This window comes from Bombina bombina, chromosome 4 (assembly GCF_027579735.1).
Source record: "Bombina bombina isolate aBomBom1 chromosome 4, aBomBom1.pri, whole genome shotgun sequence".
Classification (NCBI taxonomy): domain Eukaryota; kingdom Metazoa; phylum Chordata; class Amphibia; order Anura; family Bombinatoridae; genus Bombina; species Bombina bombina.
Window position 1 is genome coordinate 654150787 of NC_069502.1, and position 12734 is coordinate 654163520.

General features: G+C 42.3%; 1 protein-coding gene across 1 annotated transcript in view; it reads right to left on the reverse strand.

The window, feature by feature from the left end:
• Positions 1-12734, reverse strand: part of NCOA7 (nuclear receptor coactivator 7) — a 431441-nt gene that overhangs the window by 305932 nt on the left and 112775 nt on the right. The window lies entirely within an intron of this gene.

A 12734-nucleotide genomic window follows, 5' to 3' on the forward strand; every position in this document is an offset into this window, starting at 1 on the left:
TTTTTGTTTATTGCGCCCCCAACAGGCCATTTTTTATTTTGGTTCGCAATGTTTTTATATGAACTATTTGTGCATATCTGCACTGATTCCTTCTAGAGGATAATTGGATTAAAGGGACAGTAAACGTAAAAAATAAGTATCCTAGCAGCACCTTAAAAAACAAAAGAGATTGAGATATTTACTCCCCAAAGTTTCACTAGCATTTAGTGTGCTATTTCTCAAGTACTAAAGTGGAGGGCCTGGGTGCCCCTCTACATGGCAGAACTGTGACAAGGGTGGAACCAAAGGCCGTGTCAGTCCTCCGAGCACCACTCTTCAGAGCAGGGCCCGCTTCCTTCTGTACTAGTTTTGTTTAGTCTGTTATGTTTTTTTGTATCTTATCACAAATCTTTGTATACCCCTATTTCTGTAGTCAGCACTATGTAATTTCGCAGCACTATACAAATAAATGATAACTGAATCACATTAAATCCATTAATATATTTCACATACCTTAATTTTCTCATTCCTATATTATACATTATAGGACCATTAAATAGAAATTTTTTTTACATAATAATCAAATACATTATAAAAAGATAAGGCAATATATAAGTAGTAGATTTTTTTTACAAATTTCAAAGTTAGTTCAATTTTCCTTTGCCCTGCGTGATGTTAATAGTTTAGGTACACTTGCACACATTTTTAAGGAACCCGGAAGGTAGGTTGAAACATCGTTTAGAACTAACCACAGCTCTTCTGTAGATGTAGGCAGCCTCAGTTGCTTCTGTCTCTTAATGTAATCCCAGACAGATTCAATGGTATTATTGAAATCGGGGGACCACACCATCACTTCCTGGACTCCTTGTACTTTACACTGAATATAGTTCTTAATGACTTTGGCTGTATGTTTGGGGTGATTGTCATGCTGCGAAATAAATTTGGGGCCAATCATATGCCTCCCTGATGATATTGCATGATAGATAAGTATCTGCTTGTGCTTCCCAGCATTGAGGAGATCATTATTTCTAACCAAATCCCCAACTCAATTTGCAGAAATGCAACCCCATATTTTCATTCTTGTACTGCACTCTGCCTTCTGCTACAGCTAAATAATTACAATTTTGACTCATCAGTCCAGAGTGCCTGCTGAAATTTTTCTGCATCATCTTTGTTTTTTTATTAAAATAACTGCACAAAGCAGTTTTAAGGGGTTAAAGTGAGGGGATATGGGGTGTTAGAAAAAAACAGACCTGAAAAGTGCCCTTACATTGCAGTCTATAGGGACTGTGATTATACTGTAAATATATATATGTATGCTTATATAGACACATACAGTGGGGAAAAAAAGTATTTAGTCAGCCACCAATTGTGCAAGTTCTCCCACTTAAGAAGATGAGAGAGGCCTGTAATTTTCATCATAGGTATACCTCAACTATGAGAGACAAAATGTGGAAACAAATCCAGACAATCACATTGTCTGAATTGGAAAGAATTTATTTGCAAATTATGGTGGAAAATAAGTATTTGGTCAATATCAAAAGTTCATCTCAATACTTTGTTATATATCCTTTGTTGGCAATGACAGAGGTCAAACGTTTTCTGTAAGTCTTCACAAGGTTGTCACACACTGCTGCTGGTATGTTGGCCCATTCCTGCATACAGATTTCCTCTAGAGCAGTGATGTTTTAGGGCTGTCGCTGGGCAACATGGACTTTCAACTCCCTCCAAAGGTTTTCTATTGGGTTGAGATCTGGAGACTGGCTAGGCCACTCCAGGACCTTGAAATGCTTCTTACGAAGCCACTCCTTCGTTGCCCGGGTGGTGTGTTTGGGATCATTGTCATGCTGAAAGACCCAGCCACATTTCATCTTCAATGCCCTTGCTGATGGAAGGAGGTTTGCACTCAAAATCTCACAATACATGGCCCCATTCATTCTTTCATGTACACGGATCAGTTGTCCTGTTCCCTTTGCAGAGAAACAGCCCCAAAGCATGATGTTGCCACCCCCATGCTTCACAGTAGGTATGGTGTTCTCTCTCCTCCAAACACGACAAGTTGTGTTTCTACCAAACAGTTCTACTTTGGTTTCATCTGACCATATGACATTCTCCCAATCTGCTTCTGGATTATCCAAATGCTCTCTAGCATACTTCAGATGGGCCCGGACATGTACTGGCTTAAGCAGGGGGACACGTCTGGCACTGCAGGATCTGAGTCCCTGGCAGCGTAGTGTGTTACTGATGGTAGCCTCTGTTACGTTGGTCCAGCTCTCTGCAGGTCATTCACTAGGCCCCCCCGTGTGGTTCTGGGATGTTTGCTCACTGTTCATGTGATCATTTTGACCCCACATCATGAGATCTTGCGTGGAGCCCCAGATCGATGGAGATTATCATTGGTCTTGTATGTCTTCCATTTTCTAATTATTGCTCCCACAGTTGATTTCTTCACACCAAGCTGCTTGCCTATTGCAGATTCAGTCTTCCCAGCCTGGTGCAGGTCTACAATTTTGTTTCTGGTGTCCTTCGACAGCTCTTTGGTCTTCACCATAGTGGAGTTTGGAGTGTGATTGTTTGAGATTGTGGACAGGTGTCTTTTATACTGATAACAAGTTCAAACAGGTGCCATTAATACAGGTAATGAGTGGAGGACAGAGGAGCCTCTTAAAGAAGAAGATACAGGTATGTGAGAGCCAGAAATCTTGCTTGTTTGTAGGTGACCAAATACTTATTTTCCACCATAATTTGCAAATAAATTCTTTCCAAATCAGACAATGTGATTGTCTGGATTTGTTTCCACATTTTGTCTCTCATAGTTGAGGTATACCTATGATGAAAATTACAGGCCTCTCTCATCTTCTTAAGTGGGAGAACTTGCACAATTGGTGGCTGACTAAATACTTTTTTTCTCCACTGTATAAACACACACATATATACAGTATCTCACAAAAGTGAGTACACCCCTCACATTTTTGTAAATATTTTATTATATCTTTTCATGTGACAACACTGAAGAAATTACACTTTGCTACAATGTAAAGTAGTGAGTGTACAGCCTGTATAACAGTGTAAATGTGCTGTCCCCTCAAAATAACTCAACACACAGCCATTAATGTCTAAACCGTTGGCAAAAAAAAGTTATTACATCCCTAAGTGGAAATGTTCAAATAGGCCCAATTAGCCATTTTCCCTCCCGATGTCAAGTGACTCGTTAGTGTTACAAGGTCTTAGGTGTGAATGGGGAGCAGGTGTGTTAAATTTGTTGTTATCGCTCTCACACTCACATAGCAAAGAACTCTCTGAGGATCTGAAAAAAAGAATTGTTGCTCTATATAAAGATGGCCTAGGCTATAAGAAGATTGCCAAGACCTTGAAACTGAGCTGCAGCACGGTGGGCAAGACCATACAGCGGCTTCACAGGACAGGTTCAATTCAGAACAGGCCTCGCCATGGTCAACCAAAGAAGTTGAGTGCACGTTCTCAGCGTCATATCTAGAGGTTGTCTTTGGGAAATAGACGTATGAGTGCCGCCAGCATTGCTGCAGAGGTTGAAGGGGTGGGGGGGTCAGCCTGTCAGTGCTCAGATCATACACTGCACACTGCATCAAATTTGTCTGCATGGCTGTCATCCCAGAAGGAAGCCTCTTCTAAAGATGATGCACAAGAAGGAAGTCTCTTCTAAAGATGATGCCCGCAAACAGTTTGCTGAAGAGAAGCAGACTAAGGACATGGATTACTGGAACCATGTCCTTTGGTCCAATGAGACCAAGATAAACTTATTTGGTTCAGATGGTGTCAAGCGTGTGTGTCGGCAACCAGGTGAGGAGTACAAAGACAAGTGTGTCTTGCCTACAGTTAAGCATGGTGGTGGGAGTGTAATGGTCTTGGCCTACATAGGTGCTGCCGGCACTGGGGAGCTACAGTTCATTGAGGGATCCATGAATACCAACATGTACTGTGACATACTGTAGCAGAGCATGATCCCCTCCCTTCGGAGACTGGGCCTTAGGGCAGTATTCCAACATGATAACGACCCCCAAACACACCTCCAAGACGACCACTGCCTTGCTAAAGAAGCTGAGGGTAAAGGTGATGGACTGGCCAAGCATGTCTCCAGACCTAAACCCTATTGAGCATCTGTGGGGCATCCTCAAACGGAAGGTGGGGGAGCACAAGGTCTCTAACATCCACCAGCTCTGTGATGTCGTCATGGAGGAGTGGAAGAGGACTCCCGTGGCAACCTGTGAATCTCTGGTGAACTCCATGCCCTAGAGGGTTAAGGCAGTGTTGGAAAAAAATGGTGGCCACACAAAATATTGACATTTTGGGCCCAATTTGGACATTTCCACTTAGGGGTGTACTCACTTTTGTTGCCAATGGGTTAGACATTAATGACTGTGTGTTGAGTTATTTTGAGGGGACAGCAAATTTACACTGTTATACAGGCTGTAAACTCACTACTTTACATTGTAGCAAAGTGTCATTTCTTCAGCGTTGCCAGATATAATAAAATATTTACAAAAATGTGAGGGGTATACTCACTTTTGTGATATACTGTATATATATATATATATATACAAGTATATATTCATATACAGTTGCAAGAAAAAGTATGTGAACCCTTTGGAATGATATGGATTTCTGCACAAATTGGTCATAAAATGTGATCTGATCATCATCTAAGTCACAACAATAGACAATCACAGTCTGCTTAAACTAATAACACACAAAGAATGAAATGTTGCCATGTTTTTATTGAACACACCATGTAAACATTCACAGTGCAGGTGGAAAAAGTATGTGAACCCTTGGATTTAATAACTGGTTGAACCTCCTTTGGCAGCAATAACTTCAACCAAACGTTTCCTGTAGTTGCAGATCAGACATGCACAACGATCAGGAGTAATTCTTGACCATTCCTCTTTACAGAACTGTTTCAGTTCAGCAATATTCTTGGGATGTCTGGTGTGAATCGCTTTCTTGAGGTCATGCCACAGCATCTCAATCGGGTTGAGGTCAGGACTCTGACTGGGCCACTTCAGAAGGCGTATTTTCTTCTGTTTAAGCCATTCTGTTGTTGATTTACTTCTATGCTTTGGGTTATTGTCCTGTTGCAACACCCATCTTCTGTTGAGCTTCAGCTGGTAGACAGATGGCCTTAAGTTCTCCTGCAAAATGTCTTGATAAACTTGGGAATTCATTTTTCCTTCGATGATAGCAATCCGTCCAGGCCCTGACGCAGCAAAGCAGCCCCAAACCATGATGCCCCCACCACCATACTTCACAGTTGGGATGAGGTTTTGATGTTGGTGTGCTGTGCCTCTTTTTCGCCACACATAGTGTTGTGTGTTTCTTCCAAACAACTCAACTTTGGTTTCATCTGTCCACAGAATATTTTGCCAGTACTGCTGTAGAACATCCAGGTGCTCTTGTGCAAACTGTAAACCTGCAGCAATGTTTTGTTTGGACAGCAGTGGCTTCCTCTGTGGTATCCTCCCATGAAATCCATTCTTGTTTAGTGTTTTACGTATTGTAGATTCGCTAACAGGGATGTTAGCATTTGCCAGTGACTTTTGTAAGTCTTTAGCTGACACTCTAGGATTCTTCTTCACCTCATTGAGCAGTCTGCACTGTGCTCTTGCAGTCATCTTTACAGGACGGCCACTTCTAGGGAGAGTAGCAGCAGTGCTGAACTTTCTCCATTTATAGACAATTTGTCTTACCGTGGACTGATGAATAGCAAGGCTTTAGGAGATACTTTTATAACCCATTCCAGCTTTATGCAAGTCAACAATTCTTAATCGTAGGTCTTCTGGCAGCTCTTTTGTGCAAGGCAGATGTCATTAGTCTAGGGGTTCACATACTTTTTCCACCTGCACTGTGAATGTTTACATGGTGTGTTCAATAAAAACATGGCAACATTTCATTCTTTGTGTGTTATTAGTTTAAGCAGACTGTGATTGTCTATTGTTGTGACTTAGATGATGATCAGATCACATTTTATGAACAATTTGTGCAGAAATCCATATCATTCCAAAGGGTTCACATACTTTTTCTTGCAACTGTACATATATTTAAACTTTGCAGCCAACGCTGTGCGACTACCACCTTCGCTGCGCTAGGTTATGTGCCGTGTCAGAATGAGTCTCTTATTGGAGCCTATGGAATAGTGCTCTCGCGAGTGTAAAACTTCCATGAAATATGAACCAAAGGGTGCATTCGCATTGTGTTAAACTTCTAAGGTCAGCTGGTATTAGGAGTGGAGCACAAATATCACGTTTGGGAAAGTGCAATTTTGCACTCCACTCGTAATCTAGGCCAAAATGTTACTGGAAGCTCTTTAAAGAGACAGTCTAGTCCAAAATAAACATTCCTGATTCAGATAGGGCATGTAATTTTAAACAATTTTCCAATTTGCTTTTATCACTAATTTTGCTTTGTTCTCTTGGTATTCTTAGTTGAAAGCTAAACCTAGGAGTTTCATATGCTAAATTCTAAGCCCTTGAAGGCCGTCCTCTTCTCTCAGGGCATCTTGACAGTTTTTCACCACTAGAGGGTGTTAGTTCATGTGTGTCATATAGATAAAACTGTGCTCACGCACTTGGAAATCCTAGGAGCCAGCACTGATTGGCTAAAATGCATGTCTGTCAAAAGAACTGAAACAAGGGGGCAGTTTGCAGAGGCTTACATACAAGATAATCACAGAGGTAAAAAGTGTATTTATATAACTGTGTTGGTTATGCAAAACTAGGGAATGGGTAATAAAGGGATTATCTATATTTTAAAACAATAAAAATTCTGGTGTAGACTGTCCTTTTAATATTGATTTTTAAATGTAATCACACCTAATTGCTAGAAACAGGGGAAATTTGACTTGAATTTTTTTATTGATCCTATTAAATGATAATTCACATTTACCTCAATGAGAATAATGATGCAATCCAATTTTCTGTATTTTAGTGATGATACAAGATTGAATGCAACCTAAAGGCATGCAGAAGCGAACTTGACTATAAACAATATGAAAAACAGAATTTATGTTTACCTGATAAATTTCTTTCTCCTACGGTGTCCGGTCCACGGCTTCATCCTTACTTGTGGGATATTCTCAATCCCTACAGGAAGTGGCAAAGAGAGCACACAGCAGAGCTGTCCATATAGCTCCCCTCAGGCTCCGCCCCCCCAGTCATTCGACCGACGGTTAGGAGAAAAAGGAGAACCATAGGGTGCAGTGGTGACTGTAGTTTACAAAAAATAAATTTAAACCTGACCAAAATGCCAGGGCGGGCCGTGGACCAGATACACCGTAGGAGAAAGAAATTTATCAGGTAAACATAAATTCTGTTTTCTCCTACATTGGTGTATCCGGTCCACGGCTTCATCCTTACTTGTGGGAACCAATACCAAAGCTTTAGGACACGGATGAAGGGAGGGAACAAGTCAGGTAACCTAAACGGAAGGCACCACTGCTTGCAAAACCTTTCTCCCAAAAATAGCCTCCGAAGAAGCAAAAGTATCGAATTTGTAAAATTTGGCAAACGTATGCAGTGAAGACCAAGTCGCTGCCTTACAAATCTGTTCAACAGAAGCCTCATTCTTGAAAGCCCATGTGGAAGCCACAGCTCTAGTAGAGTGAGCTGTAATTCGTTCAGGAGGCTGCCTTCCAGCAGTCTCATAAGCCAACCGGATTATGCTTTTCAGCCAGAAAGACAGAGAGGTCGCAGTCGCCTTTTGACCTCTCCTCTTGCCAGAATAGACGACAAACAAGGACGATGTTTGTCTGAAGTCTTCAGTTGCTTTTAGATAAAACTTTAAAGCACGAACCACATCAAGATTGTGTAACAGACGTTCCTTGTTAGAAACTGGATTAGGACACAGAGAAGGAACAACTATTTCCTGGTTGATATTCTTATTGGAAACCACTTTTGGAAGAAAACCAGGTTTGGTACGTAAAACGACCTTATCTATATGAAACACCAGATAGGGTGAATTACACTGCAAAGCAGACAATTCAGAAACTCTTCTAGCAGAATAAATAGCTACTAAAAACAAAACTTTCCAAGATAGTAACTTAATATCTATGGAATGTAGAGGTTCAAACGGAACCCCTTGAAGAACTGAAAGAACTAAATTTAGACTCCATGGAGGAGCCACAGGTCTGTAGACAGGCTTGATTCTGACTAAAGCCTGTACAAACGCCTGAATATCTGGCATGGCTGCCAGACGCTTGTGTAACAAAACAGACAGAGCAGATATATGTCCCTTTAAGGAACTAACTGACAAACCTTTCTCCAATCCTTCTTGGAGAAAAGATAGTATCCTTGGAATCCTAATCTTACTCCATGAGTAACCCTTGGATTCGCACCAGAAAAGATATTTCCGCCATATCTTATGGTAAATTTTCCTGGTGACAGGCTTTCTAGCCTGGATCAGAGTATCTATAACTGATTCCGAAAACCCATGCTTAGCTAGAATCAAGCGTTCAATCTCCAAGCAGTCAGTTGCAGAGAAACTAGGTTTGGATGTTCGAATGGACCTTGAATTAGAAGGTCCTGCCTCAAAGGCAGCTTCCATGGTGGAACCGATGACATATTCACCAGGTCTGCATACCAAGTCCTGCGTGGCCACGCAGGAGCTATCAGAATTACCAAAGCCTTCTCCTGTTTGATCCTGGCTACTAGCCGGGGGAGAAGGGGAAACGGTGGAAAGACATAAGCTAGATTGAACGACCAAGGCGCTACTAAGGCATCTACCAATGTCGCCTTGAGATCCCTGGACCTGGACCCGTAACGTGGAACTTTGGAGTTCTGACGTAATGCCATCAGATCCAGATCTGGAATGCCCCATAGCTGGGTCAGCTGAGCAAAAACCTCCGGGTGGAGTTCCCACTCCCCCGGATGTCCCACTCCCCCGGATGGAAAGTCTGACGACTCAGATAATCCGCTTCCCAGTTGTCCACTCCTGGGATGTGAATTGCTGATAGATGGCAGGAGTGATCCTCTGCCCATTTGATGATCTTGGATACCTCCCTCATCGCCAGGGAACTCTTTATTCCCCCCCTGATGATTGATGTACGCTACAGTCGTCATGTTGTCCGACTGAAATCTTATGAATTTGGCCTCCGCTAGTTGAGGCCATGCCTGGAGCGCATTGACTATCGCTCTCAATTCCAAAATGTTTATCGGGAGAAGAGATTCTTCCCGAGACCATAGACCCTGAGCCTTCAGGGACTCCCAGACCGTGCCCCAGCCTAAGAGGCTGGCGTCGGTGGTGACAATGATCCACTCCGGTCTTCGGAAACTCATTCCCTGAGACAGGTGATCTTGAGACAACCACCAGAGGAGTGAGTCTCTGGTTTGCTGGTCCATCTGAATCTGGGGAGACAAATCTGCATAATCCCCATTCCATTGTTTGAGCATGCACAGTTGCAATGGTCTTAAATGAATTCGAGCAAAGGGAACCACGTCCATTGCCGCAACCATTAGTCCTATTACCTCCATGCACTGAGCTATGGAGGGTTGAGAAATGGATTGAAGAACTCGACAAGTGTTCAAAAGTTTTAATTTCCTGACCTCTGTCAGAAAGATTTTCATTTCTACCGAGTCTATTATTGTTCCCAGGAAGGGAACCCTTGTGAACGGGGACAGAGAACTTTTTTCTATGTTTACATTCCACCCGTGAGACCTTAGAAAGGCTAGAACAATGTCCGTATGAGCCCTTGCTTTGTGAAAGGACGACGTCTGTATTAAAATGTCGTCTAGGTAAGGTGCTACTGCAATGCCCCTTGGCCTTAGCACCGCTAGAAGGGACCCTAGCACCTTTGTGAAAATTCTGGGAGCAGTGGCCAATCCGAAGGGAAGAGCCACGAACTGGTAATGCTTGTCCAGAAAGGCGAACCTCAGAAACTGATGGTGATCTTTGTGGATAGGAATATTCAGGTACGCATCCTTTAAGTCCACGGTAGTCATATATTGACCCTCCTGGATCATTGGTAAAATTGTCGGAATGGTTTCCATTTTGAATGATGGAACTCTGAGGAATTTGTTTAGGATCTTTAAGTCCAGGATTGGCCTGAAAGTTCCTTCCTTTTTGGGAACTACAAACAGTTTTGAGTAAAATCCCAGTTCTTGTTCTGCTGTTGGAACTGGGTGTATCACTCCCATTTTTAAAAGGTCTTCTACGCAATGTAAGAATGCCTGTCTCTTTATCTGGTCTAAAGATAAGCGAGACATGTGGAACCTTCCCCTTGGAGGAAGGTCCTTGAATTCTAGAAGATACCCCTGAGAGACAATTTCTAGTGCCCAGGGGTCTGGAAAATTTCTTGCCCAGGCCTGAGCTAAGAGAGAAAGTCTGCCCCCTACTAGATCCGGTCCCGGATCGGGGGCTACCCCTTCATGCTGTCTTGGTAGCAGCAGCAGGCTTTTTGGCCTGTTTACCCTTGTTCCAGCCTTGCATTGGTTTCCATGCTGGTTTGGGCTGGGGTGTGTTACCCTCTTGCCTAGTGGCTGTAGAGGTAGAAGCCGGTCCGTTCCTGAAATTGCGAAAGAAACGAAAATTAAACTTACTTTTAGCTTTGAAAGGTCTATCCTGTGGAAGGGCATGGCCCTTTCCCCCAGTGATATCTGAAATAATTTCTTTCAACTCTGGCCCGAATAGGGTCTTACCCTTGAAAGGAATATTAAGCAATTTTGTTTTGGACGACACATCCGCCGACCACGATTTTAGCCAAAGCGCTCTACACACCACTATTGCGAAACCAGAATTTTTCGCCGCTAATTTAGCTAACTGAAAAGTGGCATCTGTAATGAAAGAATTAGCCAACTTCAGGGCGTGAATTCTATCCATGACTTCATCATAAGAAGTCTCCTTCTGGAGCGAGTTTTCTAATTCCTCAAACCAAAAAGCAGCTGCAGTGGTTACAGGAATAATGCAAGAAATTGGTTAAAGAAGAAAACCTTGTTGAACAAAAATTTTCTTAAGTAAACCTTCTAATTTTTTATCCATAGGATCTTTGAAAGCGCAACTGTCTTCTATTGGTATAGTTGTGCGCTTAGCTAGCGTTGAAACTGCCCCCTCTACCTTAGGGACCGTCTGCCACGCGTCCCTTCTGGGGTCAACAATGGGGAACATTATCTTAAATATAGGAGGGGGAACAAAAGGTACACCTGGCTTCTCCCACTCCTTATTCACTATATCCGCCACCCTCTTAGGTATCGGAAACGCATCAGTGTGTACTGGGACCTCTAAGAATTTATCCATTTTACACAATTTTTCTGGGACCACCAAGGGGTCACAATCATCAAGAGTAGCTAGGACCTCCTTAAGTAGAGCGTGGAGGTGTTCTAGCTTAAATTTAAAAGCTATGGTATCAGGCTCTGCCTGCTGAGAAACCTTTCCTGTGTCAGAAATTTCTCCCTCAGACAGGCCCTCCCTCACCGCCAAGTCAGATTGATTTGAGGGCACTACAGATAAATTATCCTCTGCGTCTGCTTGCTCATTTTCTGTATTTAAAACTGAGCAATCACGCTTCCAAGGAAAAGCTGGCAGTTTGGATAAAAATGCTGCGAGAGAATTATCCATTACTGCTGCTAACTGTTGCATAGTAATAGCAATTGGCGCGCTAGATGTACTGGGCATCGCTTGCGCGGGCATAGCTGGTGTTGACACAGAAGGAGAGGATAGTGAGCTATCCTCACTACCTTCAGCTAAAGAATCATCTTGGGCTATATCTTTAAGCGTGATTGTACGGTCCTTAAGTTGTTTGGACGCTATGGCACACTTCACACATAAATTTAATGGGGGAACCACCTTGGCCTTTGAACATACAGAACATAGGTTATCTGAAGGGTCAGGCATGTTTGACAGACTTAAACAGATCTTCAATGCAATAAAAATTATTTTTGACAAAAACGTTACTGTGTCTTTAAATAGTAAAAGTGCACACTTTATTACTAAAACATAAAAAAAACATCAAATAAACATCCGATTTTAATGAAATTTTCACCACAGTGTCTTAATGCTTTTAAAGGATTGCACACAAATTTTCAGACCAATTAACCCCTTAATGCCCAAACCGGAGCTATAACAGCAATTAACCGGTTAAAAACACTACAGTACTATGCCACAGCTTCCACTGTGGCCTTTACCTTCCTTAGGGATTATTTTAGTAGGAAATAAGCCTCTCTGGAGTCTTTTCTGATGCCTCTGGACTCCCCACGTGAAGCTGCATGAAACTGCCTAAGCAAAACAACTGCGTGAAAATGAGGCCTCCTCCCTCTTCATTCCAGAGTGGAGGGGCCTTTCTGACTAGAATAGGTGTCCAAATAAGTGCCAGGTGCAAATTAAACCCCAAAAACACCTTATTTATAGTGAAAAACATGCTAAAAAGCAATTGATTTAGCCCACAATAGTGTCAACCAGCATAGAGCCCTTAATATAAGCCATAATTTTATACAGAGTCTAAGAAAAATGGCTTACCTATCCCAGAGGGGATTGCTGACAGTCTTCTAGCATTACTAGGTCTTGTTAGAAACATGACTGATCATACCTGAAGCAGTTAAGCCTGCAAACTGTTCCCCCCAACTGAAGTTCTCTGGTTTCAACAGTCCTGCATGGGAACAGCAATGGATTTTAGTTACTGGTGCTAAAATCATATTCCCCTCGGCAGAAATCTTCATCACTTTCTGCTGCAGAGTAAATAGCCGGCACTATTTTAAAATAACAAACTCTTGATAGAAGAATAAAAAACTACAACT